A 17,803-nucleotide genomic window follows, 5' to 3' on the forward strand; every position below is an offset into this window, starting at 1 on the left:
ATAGCTTGTTAAGTATACCCCTATAAATCCCACTGATTTTCAGTGGAACTTAGGATCTGAAGTGACACTTTTGAAAATGGAGCTCTAGTAATTTTGGTCCAGAGTCTGAAAGATATTTAGGTGCCTAAAGATTCAGATAACTGCCTAGTTTGGATTTTTCAAAAACACCTAAGTGCCTAACTTCTGCTGATTATATATGCATTTGTGAGTGCTTAAATACCTTTAAAAGTCAGGCCCTTTCCCCTTCTGAGACCTTTATCCCACATTCCTCATGCAGCTTTGAGAAATCCAGCCTATTGCTTCTATCTTTATTTACATTCTTTAAATTGAGTAGCCTCAAGTGCAGCACACCCTGGCTCTGATGCACCAAGTCTGAACCCACCAAGGAATGGGGTATAGAGTCAATGATCTAGCAAAGAAAACCCCTTGCAACAATCCCATTTTCCTTTTAGCCCATCGTGTTCTGAGCTAGACTTCCCTGGCTGGCTGCAAATCCTGCCGTGGAGCACCTACAGTACTGACATGGTGTCAGTAAGCATCCTTTCAGATCATCCTTTTGATGTGCTCTTAAGGTGGCCAAATTAATATGCAGGAGAGACCTCAAGCAAGCAAAAGATAGTTAAAGGTCTCATAGAACACTCAGAAGCTGGAAGGTTGTACTGGGCAAGGGGAAGGAGCTAATTACACTGGGAAGTTATGGCTAACCAGTTCGTCTGACTTGTAATTAATGGGGAAAAACATTTGTAGTTCCTTTAGAATATATTCTCACAGTTCTACCTCATAGCTGAGTGGTCCTAAAAATATGAAACCAATTTCCTTTATTAGAAAATTAGTCAAACTCCTTTTTTTGTTTCCAGGAGAGCAGTTTGCCCTCACATTTTGAATACATCTGAACAACTGCTACTTTGATTATTAGATTACTTAACATTTTAAAAGAGCATCCAAAGAGACTCTAAATACATCTTTAAATAGAGAACTAGAGTCCCTCCTTTACCTGGTGAAGCTCCTCAAGGACTCCCTCTCCCTCCCCCTTCCCCATCCCATGGCAGTTTTGTTGCCATTTTTCCTCTTTTTCAGTTTTCCTCCTTGAAATATGTTTGTGCCACCCCAGAGAAAATGACACTTCCTTTTTAAGATTTAGTTTGTTTGTTTTTCTTTTTCTATTGATGAAAAGAGTCTGAGAAACGATACATGTTAACATCTTCCCTCTGTAAGTCAATGGAATTTGAATGAATATATCACTATGTCTGTTATGGACCCTCTGATTTCAGTACAATTCTGCACATGCCTGTTCATGTAGCTCCCACTGCAGGATAAGGACCTGTGTCTGTATAATACTTGTAAATTCTCAGTTGATGAGTTTTACCATTTGAGAAGGTAAATATGCTGTATTTTTTGTACGCAGCAAAGAGGTTGCTTTAAGTGCAAAACTCATCTCAACTTCAACTATGGAACCAGAACTAGTGACTTCATCATGTAAAATGCTGCATGAGGGGCCAGTCCTGTGGACGCTTTTGCTTATCTTGATTACCATTAGTAATAAATGAGCTGTACATCATGCCCTGAAGTGAGTGATTCTGATTAATTGCAGAGTCAAGAGATAAATTAATTTATCATGAACTTAGATTGCCGCATCTGCCCTCTGTCCACTTATTCATTTTCCACTGGACCGCTTCAGATCTCTGAGCAGTGTTAAATATCTGCCAATCTTTAAAAAATCAACTTATCAAAAATATTTCCTCCCTGCTCCACCTAGATATGTAGTTTCCCTGAGCTTCTACAAGTCCAAGTCCCAGAGTGGTGAAGATTCAATCCTAAACTAGTGCAAGGTTTTCTGTTTCCAAAACTTGTAAAGTCTGTAATCTTGTGTCCTTGCAGATCTCAACACAAAATCTTTATACCACTGGAAAAGGAGATTCCCAGTATATTACCCTGAAACAGCCCACTATAGTGCATTACATGTAGTGACATTTTTATTTCTACATCAAATCCATTTTAGATACTTTGTAGAGGTGCTCATAGCTCCCTCCTGAGACTCTGCACAGCGGCACTCATGGTATGTGTTATAACTAGTTATTTTTATTGCGATAACACCTAGAGGCCCCATCTAAGATGAGGATTCCATTTTGCCAGATACTGTACAAATATCTGAGAGAGGGTCCCTGTTCCAAAGAGCTTACAGTTTAAGTAAACAGGATAGAAGAATTAATTCTTGGAAGGGATGACACAGGACACAGAGAGATGAAGTGATATACCCAATGTTACATAGTAGGTTAGTATAAAATTAGATGTAGAACCACTAGCTGCTAAGTCCGAGTTCAGGTCCCTATCCACTAGACAATACTGCCCCAATACACTTTTGGCATCTACCTTCACTGGTAAAGGCATGAGAAAATTACCATTTCAAAACTCTCTAAAACACTTAAATATTTTTCTGTCATATAGGCCGTGTCTACACTAGCCAAAAACTTCGAAATTGCCATGCAAATGGCCATTTTGAAGTTTACTAATGAAACGCTGAAATACATATTCAGTGCCTCATTAGCATTCAGGTGGCCGTGGCACTTCAAAATTGACGTGGCTCGCCGCCGCGTGGCTCATCCAGACGGGGCTCCTTTTCAAAAGGACCCCAGCTACTTTGAAGTCCGCTTATTCCTATGAGCAGATGGGAATAAGGGGGCTTCGAAGTAGGCGGGGTCCTTTCGAAAAGGAGCCCCGTCTGGACGAGCGCGTCAATTTTGAAGTGCCACGGCCGCCCGCATGCTAATGAGGCGCTGAATATGTATTTCAGCGCTTCATTAGTAAACTTCAAAATGGCCATTTGCATGGCCATTTCGACGTTTTTGGCTAGTGTAGATGTAGCCATAGAGAATGCAAGAAGTGGAGTAATCACATGCCACACTTTTAGCTTTGCCTCTAATAAATATGGCAGTAATCCACAAATATTGGCAATAAAAACCTTTCTACTACTACATCATGTCTTTTCTATATATTATAATAGTGTATTCTTTTTTTGAATGTCAGTAAATGGTTAGTTGGAGCAGCTTATATGCATGTCATATCTTAGAGCAGGGGACTGGACTCCATGACCTCTCAAGGTCCCTTCCAGTTCTATGAGATATATATGTATATTTATTGTTGTTACTGGACTTTACGATACATTACAAGACTTATCCCGTAAGGGCATGGGGTGTAGCAGCCACCTTCTCTCTCTATTTTCTCATAACTGTCATTAAGCTCTCTATGGTATGAAGTGGATCATGTTCCACATCTTACTTTTATATTGTTTAAACTGTGAGTGATCAACTTTCCTCAGACAGATATTTTCATTTATTGGAGAGCTTCAGATTATACCTGGATTGCTGATTCCATTACAGCAATTGCAAAAATGTTTGGAAGAGTGGAGCTACATCTTTTTTTTTTTTAAAAAAAAAGGTGGCAGGAGTGATTTTCAAAAATTTTGCAGAGACAACAGGCCTAATTCTGCCCCAATAGGTGCTTTTGAAAATATGTCCTGTATTTTGTATTTCTTGTAGAATTTAGTAACAGTTGCCATCATACATCAATGAGTATGTACCGGCATTACCAAGGGCAGAGTTCAATCATAAATTTGATCGGGGTCAGCAACTCCTTGCATGCATGCCAAGAGTGGTGCACACACCCATTTTCATCAGCACACCAGGCATGAGCTCAGCCCTGCCCCTCCTCCCCCATGCAGCTGGGCACTTGCTGAAAGCCACACAGCCTGTGGATTAACAAAAGACCAGCTAGTACTACCAACCACCACCCAAAAGTAAAGCTCTGCATCTTCATTTATTATCGAAGTTGTTTTAAGTAGGACTATTAATGACTTTAAAAAAGTATCACTGGCAACAGGACTGTACATAGAGGTCCAAAGGTCAGATTTTGGAACTCCTCCTTGCAGTAGTTGCTGACCTCTGAATTTTATATATTTTAAAGTTGGTGAGAACTCAATAATAAGATTAGCCCAAGCATTTCATGAGATTGGTATGGTACTTCATTTGGCTTGCTGAGGTGCATGTCAAGGATGGAAGAAAATGGAGTTTTAAAAGGCATTTCACGCGATTATTTTCCACCTGCTGATGTAGCACCAAGTAGTGCTAGTCAGATGTTTTAGAAGGTAAGTCTGTATTTACAGTTTACAAATGCTTAATGTAAGCTACAGAAATGGCCACTCACAGGAAAATTATGAGAGTTATCTTTGAGTGGTACAAAAAACTACAGCTGCCTGATTTCAATTAGAGAAAACATTACTAGGTCAGCTAGGCTGTGTCTACACGTGCCCCAAACTTCGAAAGTTTACTAATGAAGCGCTGAAATGCATATTCAGCGCTTCATTAGCATGCGGGCGGCAGCGGCGCTTCGAAATTGACGAGCCTTGCCGCCGCGCGGCGCGTCCAGACGGGGCTCCTTTTCGAAAGGACGCCACCTTCTTCGAAGTCCCCTTATTCCCATGAGCTCATGGGAATAAGGGGACTTCGAAGTAGGCGGGGCCCTTTCGAAAAGGAGCCTCGTCTGGACGCGCCGTGCGGCGGCAAGGCTCGTCAATTTCGAAGCGCCGCTGCCGCCCGCAAGCTAATGAAGCGCTGAATATGCATTTCAGCGCTTCATTAGTAAACTTCGAAATGGCCATTTGCATGGCCATTTCGAAGTTTGGGGCACGTGTAGACATAGCCCTATTGTGCACATCAGCATGTGCTTGTTGGGAAGGGCATTGTGTATTAAAATATGTTTAGATTTTTGGGAGAACCTTACCTCACTGAAACATACTTTAATATTGCAATGAAGATATTTAAGATCTTAAAACAAAAAATGGCTTTGAAATGATATTTTACAAATCTCTTCTTATTTTTTGCTTCGGTAACACAGACACAAAGAAGCAAAACTTAGACCTTTGTTAGAATCTTATTTCTTCTTACCATGACTTCAAAGTAACAATATACTATGGTCTTGACACTAGTGAGACTTTATCAACAGAAACACAAAACTAGACTACAGTACAAGCTTTATTATCCATCACCCCTAGGGAATGAGGGTTGCCAGATAATCAAATGTGCTGGTTATTGGAGTGGGGTGGTCTCGCTCTGCCAGTAGCTGGCCCCAGTCCACTGGCCCTGAACAGGCAGCTGGCCCCGCTGTTCTGGTCCTATGGCTGGCAGCCAGTCCCACTTCCTCCAGCCCTAGCCAGTCAGCTGGCAGCTGGTCCTGCTCCACTGGCTTGGGAAAATGCCAGTTAACAGAGTATGCCAGTTATCGGAATGCCGGATAACACGGCTTTTACTGTATTGGGTTGTTATTGCAATAATTTGAGAATCAACGACCATTTATAGAAACAATATGTTCCAACCTTGAACATTACAAACGTTAAGAACACACCAAACCTCGACTAGATTATTAGCTATATTAAGGAAAGGTCATCCCAACCATGCCTTTATGCTATAAGTGAGAAGCATTAGGCCATGTTTAATTTTACATGACTAATTAAATTAGTTTGAAAGCAGCTTTTTTTCTTATATTGACACAGTTAGCAAAGGCCGGAGGAGGGAAAATCTTTGGTATGTGCAATGTCCCGTAAGGAAATATAGTTCATTTTTTTCTGAATTACAGTACAGTATATAAATAGTGTTTGGGGAAAATATTAAAATGAGAAGCATATTGCTCCTTTCCTATATGTCCTAACTGCTGGGTTTTACAAGGTCAGCAGTTATTCTTAAGTTGAGCAGAAATGGCTTCAGTGGCTTTAACTTTACCAGTGCCCTTGATGAGGTGCAGAGTTGTCAGTATTCTCGTAAAATTCCTCAGTGATGGCTTCTTCTGTTCTCTTTATTTCCTTAACTGAACATCTGTCTAATTGTTCACCTCCATTGCTTTAGTGCTTTCCTCATGCTTTCTCTGTTTCCAGACAATAAACTTTATTTTCTTCATAAGAATTCAGTCTACGCAAGGGTATTAGGCAGCTTGTTTGCACCTTTTAATTTCTGGAAGTTTTCCAGAAGGGCTTTTTTGTAGTAGTTCCAATGGGTTCATCAGTGAATCATGTAACATAATGCAGCATTGTGTTTGGGTTTTTATCCATTACCTTCTGTTTATAAACATCTGCTTGGAAAATTTTCTCTCTGAGTCTAGAAAAAAAAGTCTTGTACATTTTTCTATGTGGCATATGGTAAGACATACAGCACCTTCTATTTTCTGGTCAGGTGCTGAGGTATGTACAGCAAGTGCTTAAAGGCTTGCAGGGAAGGTAGATTATTTAAAATAAATTTTTAAAACTGGAGGTATGCAGAAAAGTAATTTAAAATTATTTCATTCACTTGTAATGTTATTTTTAACATTAAGAACATAAGAACATAAGAATGGCCATACTGGGTCAGACCAAAGGTCCATCCAGCCCAGCATCCCATCTGCCGACGGTGGCCAATGCCAGGTGCCCCAGAGAAGGAGAACAGAAGACAATGATCAAGTGATTTATCTCCTGCCATCCATCTCCTGCCCTTGTTCAGAAGGCTAGGGCACCATACTTTATCCCTGGCTAATAGCCATTTATGGACCTAACCTGCAAAAATTTATCAAGCTCTTTTTTAAACCCTAATAGAGTCCTGGCCTTCACAGCCTCCTCGGGCAAGGAGTTCCACAGGTTGACTGTGCACTGTGTGAAGAAAAATTTCCTTTTATTAGTTTTGAACCTACTACCCATCAATTTCATTTGGTGTCCCCTAGTTCTTGTATTATGGGAAAAGGTAAATAATTTTTCTATATTCACTTTCTCCACACCATTCATGATTTTATATACCTCTATCATATCGCCCCTCAATCGCCTCTTTTCCAAACTGAAAAGTCCCAGTCTCTCTAACCTCTCCCCATATGGGACCCGTTCCAAACCCCTAATCATCTTAGTCGCCCTTTTCTGAACCTTTTCTAATGCCAATATATCTTTTTTGAGGTGAGGAGACCACATCTGCACGCAGTACTCAAGATGTGGGCGTACCATAGTTTTATATAGGGGAAGTATGATATCTTTTGTCTTATTATCGATCCCTTTTTTAATAATTCCTAACATCCTACTTGCCTTACTAACTGCCGCTGCACACTGCGTGGATGTCTTCAGAGAACTATCCACTATAACTCCAAGATCCTTTTCCTGATCTGTCGTAGCTAAATTTGACCCCATCATGTAGTACGTGTAATTTGGGTTATTTTTTCCAACATGCATTACCTTACACTTACCCACATTAAATTTCATTTGCCATTTTGCTGCCCAATCACTCAGTTTGCTGAGATCTTTTTGTAGTTCTTCACAATCCCTTTTGGTTTTGACTGTCCTGAACAACTTGGTGTCATCTGCAAACTTTGCCACCTCACTGCTTACCTCATTTTCTAGATCATTGATGAACAAGTTGAACAGGATCGGTCCCAGGACTGACCCCTGGGGAACACCACTAGTTACCCTCCTCCATTGTGAAAATGTACCATTTATTCCCACCCTTTGTTTTCTGTCTTTTAACCAATTCCCGATCCATGAAAGGATCTCTTCTCCTATCCCATGACCACCTAATTTACATAAAAGCCTTTGGTGTGGGACCGAGTCAAAGGCTTTCTGGAAATCTAGGTATATTATGTCCACTGGGTGCCCCTTGTCCGCATGTTTATTAACCCCTTCAAAGAATTCTAATAGATTAGTTAGACACAACTTCCCTCTGCAGAAACCATGCTGACTTTTGCCCAACAATTCGTGCTCTTCTACGTGCCTTGCAATTTTATTCTTTACTAGTGTTTCTACTAATTTGCCTGGTACTGATGTTAAACTTATCGGTCTATAATTGCCAGGGTCTCCTCTAGAGCCTTTTTCAAATATTGGCGTTATATTGGCCGTCTTCCAGTCATTTGGTACCAAAGTGGATTTAAAGGATAGGTTACAAACCACTGTTAATAACTCGGCAATTTCACATTTGAGTTCTTTCAGAACCCTTGGGTGAATGCCGTCTGGTCCTGGAGACTTGTTACTATTCAGCTTATCAATTAACTCCAAGACCTCCTCTAATGTCACTTCAATCTGAGTGAGTTCCTCAGATTTGTCACCTAAAAAGGCTGGCTCAGATTTAGGAACCTCTGTAACATCCTCAGCCGTGAAGACTGAAGCAAAGAAATCATTTAATCGCTCCGCAATGGCACTGTCTTCCTTGATCGCTCCTTTTATATCTTTATCGTCCAAGGGCCCCACTGCTTTTTTAGCGGGCTTCCTGCTTCTAATGTATTTAAAAAACATTTTACTATCGTTTTTTGAATTTTTGGCTAGCTGTTCCTCAAAATCTTTTTTGGCTTTTCATATTACATTATGACACTTAATTTGGGAGTGTTTATGTTCCTTTCTATTTTCCTCACTAGGATTTGACTTCCACTTTTTAAAAGCTGCCCTTTTCTCTCTCACTGCCTTTTTAACATGGCTGTTTAGCCATGGTGGTTCTTTGTTAGCTCTCTTACTGTGTTTTTTTATTTGGGGTATACATTTAAATTGGGCCTCTAGTATGGTGTCTTTAAACAGTTTCCATGCAGCTTCCAGGGATTTTAGTTTAATTACTCTACCTTTTAGTTTCTGTTTAACTAGCTTCCTCATTTTAGTGTAATTCCCCTTTTTGAAATTAAATGCCAGAGTGTTTGACCGTTGCGGTGTTCTTCCCAACACAGGAATATTAAAAGTTATTATATTGTGGTCACTATTTCCAAGCGGTCCAGTAACAGTTAACTCTTGGACCAGATCCTGTGTTCCAGTCAAGACTAGATCGAGAATTGACTCTCCCCTTGTGGGTTCCTGTACTAGCTGCTCCAAGAAGCAGTCATTTAAGGCATCAAGAAATTTAATCTCTGAATCCCGTCCTGAGGTGACATGCACCCAATCAATATGGGGATAATTGAAATCTCCTATTATTACTGTGTTTTTTATTTTGATAGCCTCTCTAATCTCCCTTAACATTTCAGCATCACTATCACTGTCCTGGTTAGGTGGTCATTTTAACATTTTAACAACTGTGTGAATATACAGAAAAATGACCAATGTACAGTTATAAAAATCTCTAAAGTGCTTGCTCTTAGAGACGCCTTTTAGTCACAAAAATAACTGGCCTGTTTTTTCTGTTGATGTTGAGTGCTTGCCTAACTTTCTTTGTCGTCTTGTCTAAGGCTACGTCTATACTACGAGATAAATTTGAATTTATTATTATTGATTTTGTAACACTGGGTTTTATAAATTTGGCTGACTACCCTCTCCACCCGACATGCTCCTTACAAAGTTGACTTATTGCTGCTACACTCAATTGGCAAATATTAACAGTTGCAGCAGTGCGGTGAGGGAACTTTAGAACAGGTTCCTACATCCCCAGAGTATTCTGGATATTTTCACTGGTATTTGACATTATCTTCCCATGTTAATTGCTTCATTCCCCTCCTGTGGTAAGCAAATGTCCATTTTTCCAGGTGGAAGGAAAGAAAACTAGTGCATCAACAAAGATCTCCAAATGCACAGAAATCTTTCTTCTGTAACGGAATTGCTTTTTAAAAAACTGTAAGTGCAACTGAATTATGACAGATTTTATAAAAATCATCTGGTGTGTCTCTTCTCCACAGGCCTTGCACCGACTGTCTTCCCTCCCTTGATTACATCTGATCCCTGAAAATAATACAGGAACAATGAAAAGCAGAGAGAAAGAGTAGATAATAAAGGTATCGGAAAACAAGAGTTGCTGAGGGGAGAGTATTTAGCTTCCCAGTCCATTATATGGCTTCTGTGCACACTCTGTGTTCTCAACTGGTCCTTCATCCACTCTTCCCTGCGTGACGGGGTCCAAAGTTAGAAGAAAGAGAATAGAGAAGGCTAGGAATAAATATTTTTATCTTCTTTCTTCACAACACAGGAGAGAGGGCTGAAATCGCTTGGTTTTTGTGAAAGCCAGCAGGTTCTCAGCTGGTCCTCCACCCATTCTTCCCTGCATGAAGGGCTCCAAAGTTAGAAGAAAGAGCACAAAAAAAAGAGTTTTGTCTTCCCTCTTCACCACACAGGCATTGCCAACACTGGGGATGAGGGGTCGGGGATGGGGCTCTCCAAATTTCATTGCCATGGTGGGCGGCTTGATATTTGGGAGGTTGAATGGCCAGTTGATATGGTCTCCAAAAATCATTTTTGGCTGGGGGGTCCCTGGCTTGAGGGCCACTTGAACTGTCCCTGCCAGTTGGCAGCCAGGTCCCAGAATTCATAGCATCTGGGGCTGTGGGAGACTTCCCCCCAGTGGCAGAGAGGCCCCAAAATTCAGCTAGCCCCCGGGGTCCTTGTTTGGGCAGGAGGTGTGTGAGGGTTTCAGTGCGGGGGGGGGCATTTGAAGTAGTCCCGTGGGCAGCTGCAAGCACCCACGATTCATAGCCACTGGGAAGACTTCCTGCCAGTGGCAGAAAGGCGCCAAAAATATTTTTGACGGGGGGGCCAGTTAAAGCATTCCCACCAGATGGCTTTGTGCCCCTGAAAATGTTAGCTGCTGGGGGAGACTTCCCCCTAGATGGCTGCAGGCTTCTTAAAATCTTTCCCACCCTTGGAGCCCAAACTGCATGCAAGCCAGATATGCTGCCAGGCATCACCATGGTCAGCACCGAATGGCAGGCACATCCTTTTATTGGCTTGGGGGGGCTAGCCATGTGATGTGGTTGAGCATGAGAAAGACCTCAACTGTGTGGTGCCTGTGGGGAGAAAGGGTGGGGCATTGGGGCATGCATAAATGTAAACCGCTGAGAAGTATAAATGTAAACCGCTGGCCTTAGTATAAATGAAAATTAGGTGACTGAATTGAGTGTTATGTATGGGTCAGTAAAATAGCTTTGCTAGTGTTTTGAACTAGAAATTTACCTTACATTGGTGTAAATCTTAAGTTATTGGAGTTCTCTCAGATTTATAAAGGTACAGTTATGATCTCAGTATGGCCATTAGCTGGTGCTTTGAACACTTATGAGAACAATATCAAGTTGGCTGAATTCAAAGAGACATCATTCTGCCTTTACATTTATGTCTCTGATAATTTTTCACGTGCATTTTTTCATGTCTGTATTTTTGTTCATAAATAATACACATTTTTTTCTTGATTGTGGCCCCACATCTGGTAGTTAAGTGTATGAATACATGATGTGTATATTCAAATACAGATTGCACATATATATGTGCATATGCAAAAAGAGGTTTGAAACATAAACATTTAATATTACGAACATATCCAAGCCTGATCCTGCAGATTCTCACTTGTGATAGAAGTTTTCCTCAACGTGAATAGTTTCATTAACTTCACTTTCCCAACATTGGCCACTTCACAAAAATTTGTCCTGAAATACTTTTGTGTAAGTATGCAGCTGGCTAACTTAGGGAATGCAAACAGTTGTGTCCACAAGGGAAATTATTTGGTCAGCCAAGCCAACTTTGTGGGTACAAATCAGTTAAACATCAACCTTTTTTCTTTGCACCCAGAACATTAAAAGATAGTTTGAGGCCTCTATAAAAACCTTGTCATAAACAAGTTATTAAGTTTTCCAAAATCTGCCTGCTTTCCATTTCTTCCTTTGTACCTAGTAATTTATTTCATATAATTATTCCTGTTCACTTGGAGAACTTATAAAAGTATTCATATTTAAGGAAGTGGTGTTTTAAAAATATCCATATCTATATTGATTTTTCTCTGAGAAATGAAGTCTATTTCTGGTAATAAAAGAAAGTGAAAGTATTCTACTTCAAATCTACTGGTGAGCCTTATGCACTGTATAGAAGTTGTAGTGAATTTCTGTACCTATGGGTGTCCCTGTTCTGCGTATTGATTCTGGCAGTAAATACTCTTACTGTACAGTAACCTCATTTTAAATATTTTTGGTTTATAGCTAGAAATTGCTGTTTTATCTGACAAATTGTATCTGATTTATTTTGATATTGTTCTGATTCTATCTTCAGGCTTTCCACTAAGGAAACAGTGATTTTGTTATTACTTGTGTAATCCATAAGACAAAAGAATGGCCATACTGGGTCCACCTAGCCCAGTTTACTGTCTTTTGTCAGTGGCCCAGAGGCCCAGGTGCCCCAGGGGGAATGAACAGAACAAGTGATCCACTCCCCTGTCACCCAGTTTTTGAGGCTAGGGACACCATCCCTACCCATCCTGGCTAATAGCCATAGATGGACCTATTCTCCAGGAATTTATCTAGCTCTTCTTTGAATCCATTTAAAGACTAACAAAATAATAGACACTTTTAATCATATTTTGTTTATTGTAAAGGATTTTGATCAAGTGGTTCCTCAGTTTCTTAGAAAGTGTGTGGCATAGATTCTCGTAGTCGGTGCAGTACGTTGATTGTAATGGGTCTTTCAGCTGTCAGTCCCTTGGGTACGATGTCCATTTTCTTGCATTTGGAGAGAAAGACAATGTCTGTCTGGATCTGGGTGAGTTTTTTCATGTAGCTGATGGATCTCCATTCCAAATGGCTGAATGTAGTGCCTTTCATGTTGAACAGTGACAGAGGGATAGCCATGTATTGGAGGGGTAGCCGTGTTAGTCTGGATCTGTAACAGCAACGAAGGGTCCTGTGGCACCTTATAGACTAACAGAAAAGTTTTGAGCATGAGCTTTCGTGAGCACAGACTCACTTCATCAGATGGTGACCAGCATCTGATGAAGTGAGTCTGTGCTCACGAGAGATAGCCATGTTAGTCTACTCTATCAAAACAAAAAAGTGCTACATGAGTGCTACAGAGGCGTTAAAGTGTGACATGAATGCTTTTTTGTTTGATAGAATACAGACTAACATGGCTATCTCTCTGTCACTGTTCTTAGAATTCCATCATAGTCTTGGACTTCACAACACTCTCTGGCAAAGCTGACTGTGCCTTGTGTGAAGAAGTACTTAGTTTTGTTTGTATTAAACCTGTTACCTATTAATTTGATTTGGTGACCCCTAGTTCTTGTGTTATGGGAAGGAGCAAATAACATTTTTTATTTACTTTTTCCACACCAGTCATGATTTTTATAGAACACTATCATATCCCCACTTAGTTGTCTGTTTTCCAAGCTGAAAAGTCCCGGTCTTATTTATGTCTCCTTGTGTGGCAGCCTTTCCACACCCCTGATCCTTTTTGTTCCTTTTTTTCTGAACCTTGTCCAATTCTAGGATATTCGTTTTTACATGAGGTAACTACAGCTGCATTCAGTATTCAAGATGAGAGCCATGATTGGTCAAGATGATACATAGAGCGGCAATGAGATATTCTCTGTGGCAATATCTAAAGAGCAGCATTATTTCAAAATAAGGTATTCTGGAGGAGGGATTCCAGAATAGCTTATTTCAAAATAAAGCTGCTACACACAAATTGCATTTCAAAATAACCTTGTCTTAGTCTCTACACCAGGGGTCAGCAACCTGTGGCTCTTTGAGGAGTCAGTTGTAGCTCTGAGTGCTGCCACTGCTGACTCCACTTGCAGCTCTGGAGGTTGCCACAGCTTAACCAATAATCTAAATTCAGTTGCCCGCAGTTAGACCAACTGAATTTAGATTTTTGTTTAAGCGGCGGAAGGGAGCCCAGAAGAGAGAGGTAGCTGGGCAGGTCGCCGCCCCACATGGGTGGACATCTAAGCCCTCAGGAGAGCTGGGGATGCAGGACGTCCAAGCCTGCCCCACTGGAGCCGCACAACAGCACTGAGAAGTGGGAAGAGATGGCAGGGAGAAGTTAGGGGAAGGTGGCAGCTGCTGTACAACTGCACGCACTGGGACGAGTTAAACTTGGGGGGGGCAGGCTGGTTGGGTCTCAGAGATGTTAATCCTGGGGGCAGGGGAGAGATGTTGGGGCTCAGGGAGGTTAATCCTGGGGGTGGGGGAGGGAGGTTGGGGCTCAGAGGGCTTAATCCTGGGGATGGGGAAAAGGTTTGCAAGATGGGGAGTAAATCCTGGGGAGAGGGAGCAGATTTGGAGGTTGAGGCGGGTAAAGCCTGGACAGGGGGGTAACTTTACTTTTAATTGGTACAAATAATTGTGTGCACTGTTCCTAAAATAGCAGTGATGTTTGATGTAATTTATTAACGATTGACTCGTATTCATGAGCATTGCAGCTCTTGAAGGATTGATTTTGTAACGTAAATCGAAAAATTGACGCTTCTTGCGATGTCGGTAGCAGACCCTTGCTCTATACCTTTCTCAATGATTCCTAATGTTCTCTTTGGTTTTTTTTATTGCTGCTTCAAATTATCTGGATGTTTTCTGAGAACTATCCACAATGACCACAAGATCTCAATCTTGAGTGGTAATAACTAATTTATTCCCTTCATTTTATACATAGTTGGGGTTTTCCAATATGCATTAATTTGCATCTATGAACATTAAATTCATCTGCCATTTTGTTGCCCAGTCACTTAGTTTTGTGAGATTCTTTTCAAGCTCTTCACAGTCTGCTTTGAACTTAACTATCTTGAGTAACTTTGTATCATCTGCAAATTTTGCCACCTCATGGTTTACCCCTTTCTCCAGGTCATTTCTGAATCTGTTAAATAGGACTGGCCTGAATATGGACCCCTGGAGCACCCCACTAGTTATCTCTCTCCATTTTGTAAACTGACCATTTAGTCCTACCCCTTTGTCTCCTATCTTTTAACCAGTTACCAATCCATGCAATCTATTACTCTTATCTCATGCAGTTTGCTTAAGAGCCTTTGGTGAGGGACCTTATCAAAGGCTTTCTGGAAATCTGAGTATACTATATCTACTGACTCCTTGTCCACATGTTGTGATCATCTTTAGCTTCTAGATAGCGTTGTAGTTCAGGCCTGGTCTACAAAAAGATTTAGGTAAACCCAGATTTGCTGCTCAAGGGTGTGAAAAATCTACATTCCTGAAGGGGAAGGGCTTCTCTGGGAGCTGGATTGCCTATGCCAGAGGGAGTATTCTTACCATAGCTGGAGGTTGTGTCTACACTAAACTGCTACAGGGTGCAGCAGCAGCTCTGCTGCTGAAGTGTTTTAAGCGTAGACAAGTCCTCAGTCTGAATACTACTTCCTGAAGGGCAGACTGCCCAGAACATCAGTGATCTTACTTATTACTTTGCATTATATATGATCTTTTCTCCTGCAGCAAATAAATCTTTGGGTCTCCCTCCAAAAAAAGTTTGTGGTTACAATATAATAAAAATAAACCGTTTGTCGTGACTGCAGCTGACATTTATCAGCCTATTTGTGGGTGCTCTTTCTCTCTCTGTATAATACAGAACATAATTTGTCACTTTGTAAATACATTCCAGCCTAAATCCCTGCCAGCCTCTGTTAGTGTCTGAAGGATTAATGCACTGCACAGTGCATGTCTGCACTTTCAGGCTGCAACATGGCTTATGATTACGCATCTTGAGAGAGCAGGGAAAAGGGTGTCTATTTTTATTGTATGTGCTTCAATATTTATAGTATTTTTGGCCATTATAGTTTTCTTGTCTTTACTTTTCATCTGTACAGGTGATGTTAACTATTTCTGTCTTATAGTTATGAAGTCTGTATGCTGCAATCAGTTGTAAGCAACTTCCATGCTTGTGTGTGTATGAAGCCTTATTATGAGACTGCATCTATAAAACCCTAGATCTTCTTTTGCTTCAAGACATTATTATAATACCTTATTTTGTGACTTATTGAGGTTCTCAAATATTTATTAAGAATATTTATTTCTTCTTACATTTTATACCACATCTTTCCAGTCCAGTTTTGTACCGCAAGTCTTTCCTGACTTACTGTAAGCTTGTCTTACATCTACTAAGGCATTAGCTGCAAGCGTCATATTTATTGAATCTTAGCACCTCTGGATTTGATCAAGTTTTAAAAAGTAACCTAAAAGGGCCTGTATTTGCGAGGTCATCTGATGACATTAGTCCTGTTATTGTTGTTTTTGATATATATGCATGCCCTCAGCTTAGTCTTTCACAACAGAAGAAGTTTAAGTATTTAAACGCGGCACTAAAGGCTCTCTTCTCGATTCCAAGGAAGGCTTTACTGTGCTGTACAGAAAACAAATATGTGTATTAGCAAAGTAAGCCACATACGTAAACTACTGCCAAGGTTCTTTTAAATTCCTTAGGAGAATCTGAGCAGACTTTGGGAGAAAAAAAATATTATCTAGATCTGGGGAATAGTGACATTGGGTGGGTGGGGGGCAGGCAGGAAGTAGATTCTTGAATAGCTGCCAACAGTTCAAGGGAATTCTGAGCTGAACAAATTGTGAATCCTGCTATAAATCTGCCGTAGTATTGAAATAACCTGTATCACTGCTCGGTCTCAAAATGGGAATTCTAGTGGGATCCTGTGGGGATTGGCTCTTGCTTCTGTGTTGTGTATTATTTTGTGATCTGCAAGAAAAAAATTGTCACTGATGGAGTTTGCAGATGACAAAACATTGAGGCTGTGGTAAATAATCAAATGGACTGGCCACTGATACTGAGTAATCTGGCTTGGTGTGGTGGGTTTAAGCAATCTGTGTATTTAATAAGGCTAAATGTAAATGTTGACATCTAAGAACAAAGAATGGATGCTAGACTTGTAGGAATGGAGGCTGTCCTGGGAAGCAGTGATTCTGGGATGCTGTGGGCAGAAGGGCTAATATGATCCTGGGATGCATATGCAAGGAGCTGGTCAGTAAGAGGTTATTTGGCACTGGTGCAGCTGCTGTTGGAATACTCTGTCTTATTTTGGCGTCAGTAATTCAAGAAGGATGCTACTCAGGTGAAGAGGTTATAAAGAGCATGAGAATGATTGAAGGATTCATAAAAGTGGTTTACAGTGACAGACTAAGGAGCTTAATCTATTTATTTTAACCGAGAGCAGGGCAAAGGGAGACCTGATTATACTCTCTGTATGTACCTATATAGGAACAAATAAGTGAAAATGGCCTTCACTCTAGCAGAGATAAGTATAACATGATTCAGTGGCTAGAAGTTCAGTCTAGACAAATTCAGTCTAGATACAAGGTATACATTTTTAACGGTGAGACTACTTAACCAGTGGAGCGGTTTGCGATGGATAATGGTGTGCTCTCTATCACTGACCATTTTAAAATCCAGATTAGATATTTTGCTAGGAGATAATCCATTGGAATTAATTTGGGGAAGTTCTGTAGCCTGTATTTTAAAAGGAGGAAAGATTACTTGGTAATAGTAGTCCCTATTTGGCTTTGAAATCTATGCATCTACTCTTATAATATTCATTCTATTTTTGGGGGATTAAAACAGATGTGTACTAGGGGCGACACAATCACATTCTTAAAGCACAAATCAAACCCTTGGAGCCTGCAAATTGCAGTCCTCTGAAATGATGGTTTCGTGGGTGGTTTATTTTCTTGCTAGTGGTTGAGGAATTTAAAAAAAAATACTGTGTTTGCTTATCCTTTGAGCATGGTTTTAGGCTAGCTGTGCTAGAGTTGGCAGTTGTGCAGAAAGTTGGATTTAATAAAAAGAAACATAGCTAAACCATGCTTTCCATGTTCACAGTGAAAAATACCCTCTTCCAACAGTGTGTTAAAATTTTATGTACCGTATAGAATCATTTTCAGGAAACTTGACAAGTTAGAAAATTATGCTACTTAAAGTGCTGTATGATGAAAATACATTGTTCATGTCAATGGTAGCCATTTATGGTGATTTAGAGCAAACCCCAAATACTGAGTGTCCAAAGGGAAAATTAGTACATTGTACATAAATGGAAACTATGGCCATAGTTAATTAATATGGTTTAAAGATCATATGGATGATTTG

General features: G+C 40.5%; 1 protein-coding gene across 5 annotated transcripts in view; it reads left to right on the forward strand.

Annotated features, from left to right (window-relative positions):
• WWOX (WW domain containing oxidoreductase) overlaps positions 1-17,803 on the forward strand; it is a 768,476-nt gene that overhangs the window by 167,390 nt on the left and 583,283 nt on the right. The gene's annotated exons all lie outside the window — the stretch shown is intronic.

Source organism: Carettochelys insculpta, chromosome 14 (assembly GCF_033958435.1).
Source record: "Carettochelys insculpta isolate YL-2023 chromosome 14, ASM3395843v1, whole genome shotgun sequence".
Lineage (NCBI taxonomy): Eukaryota > Metazoa > Chordata > Testudines > Carettochelyidae > Carettochelys > Carettochelys insculpta.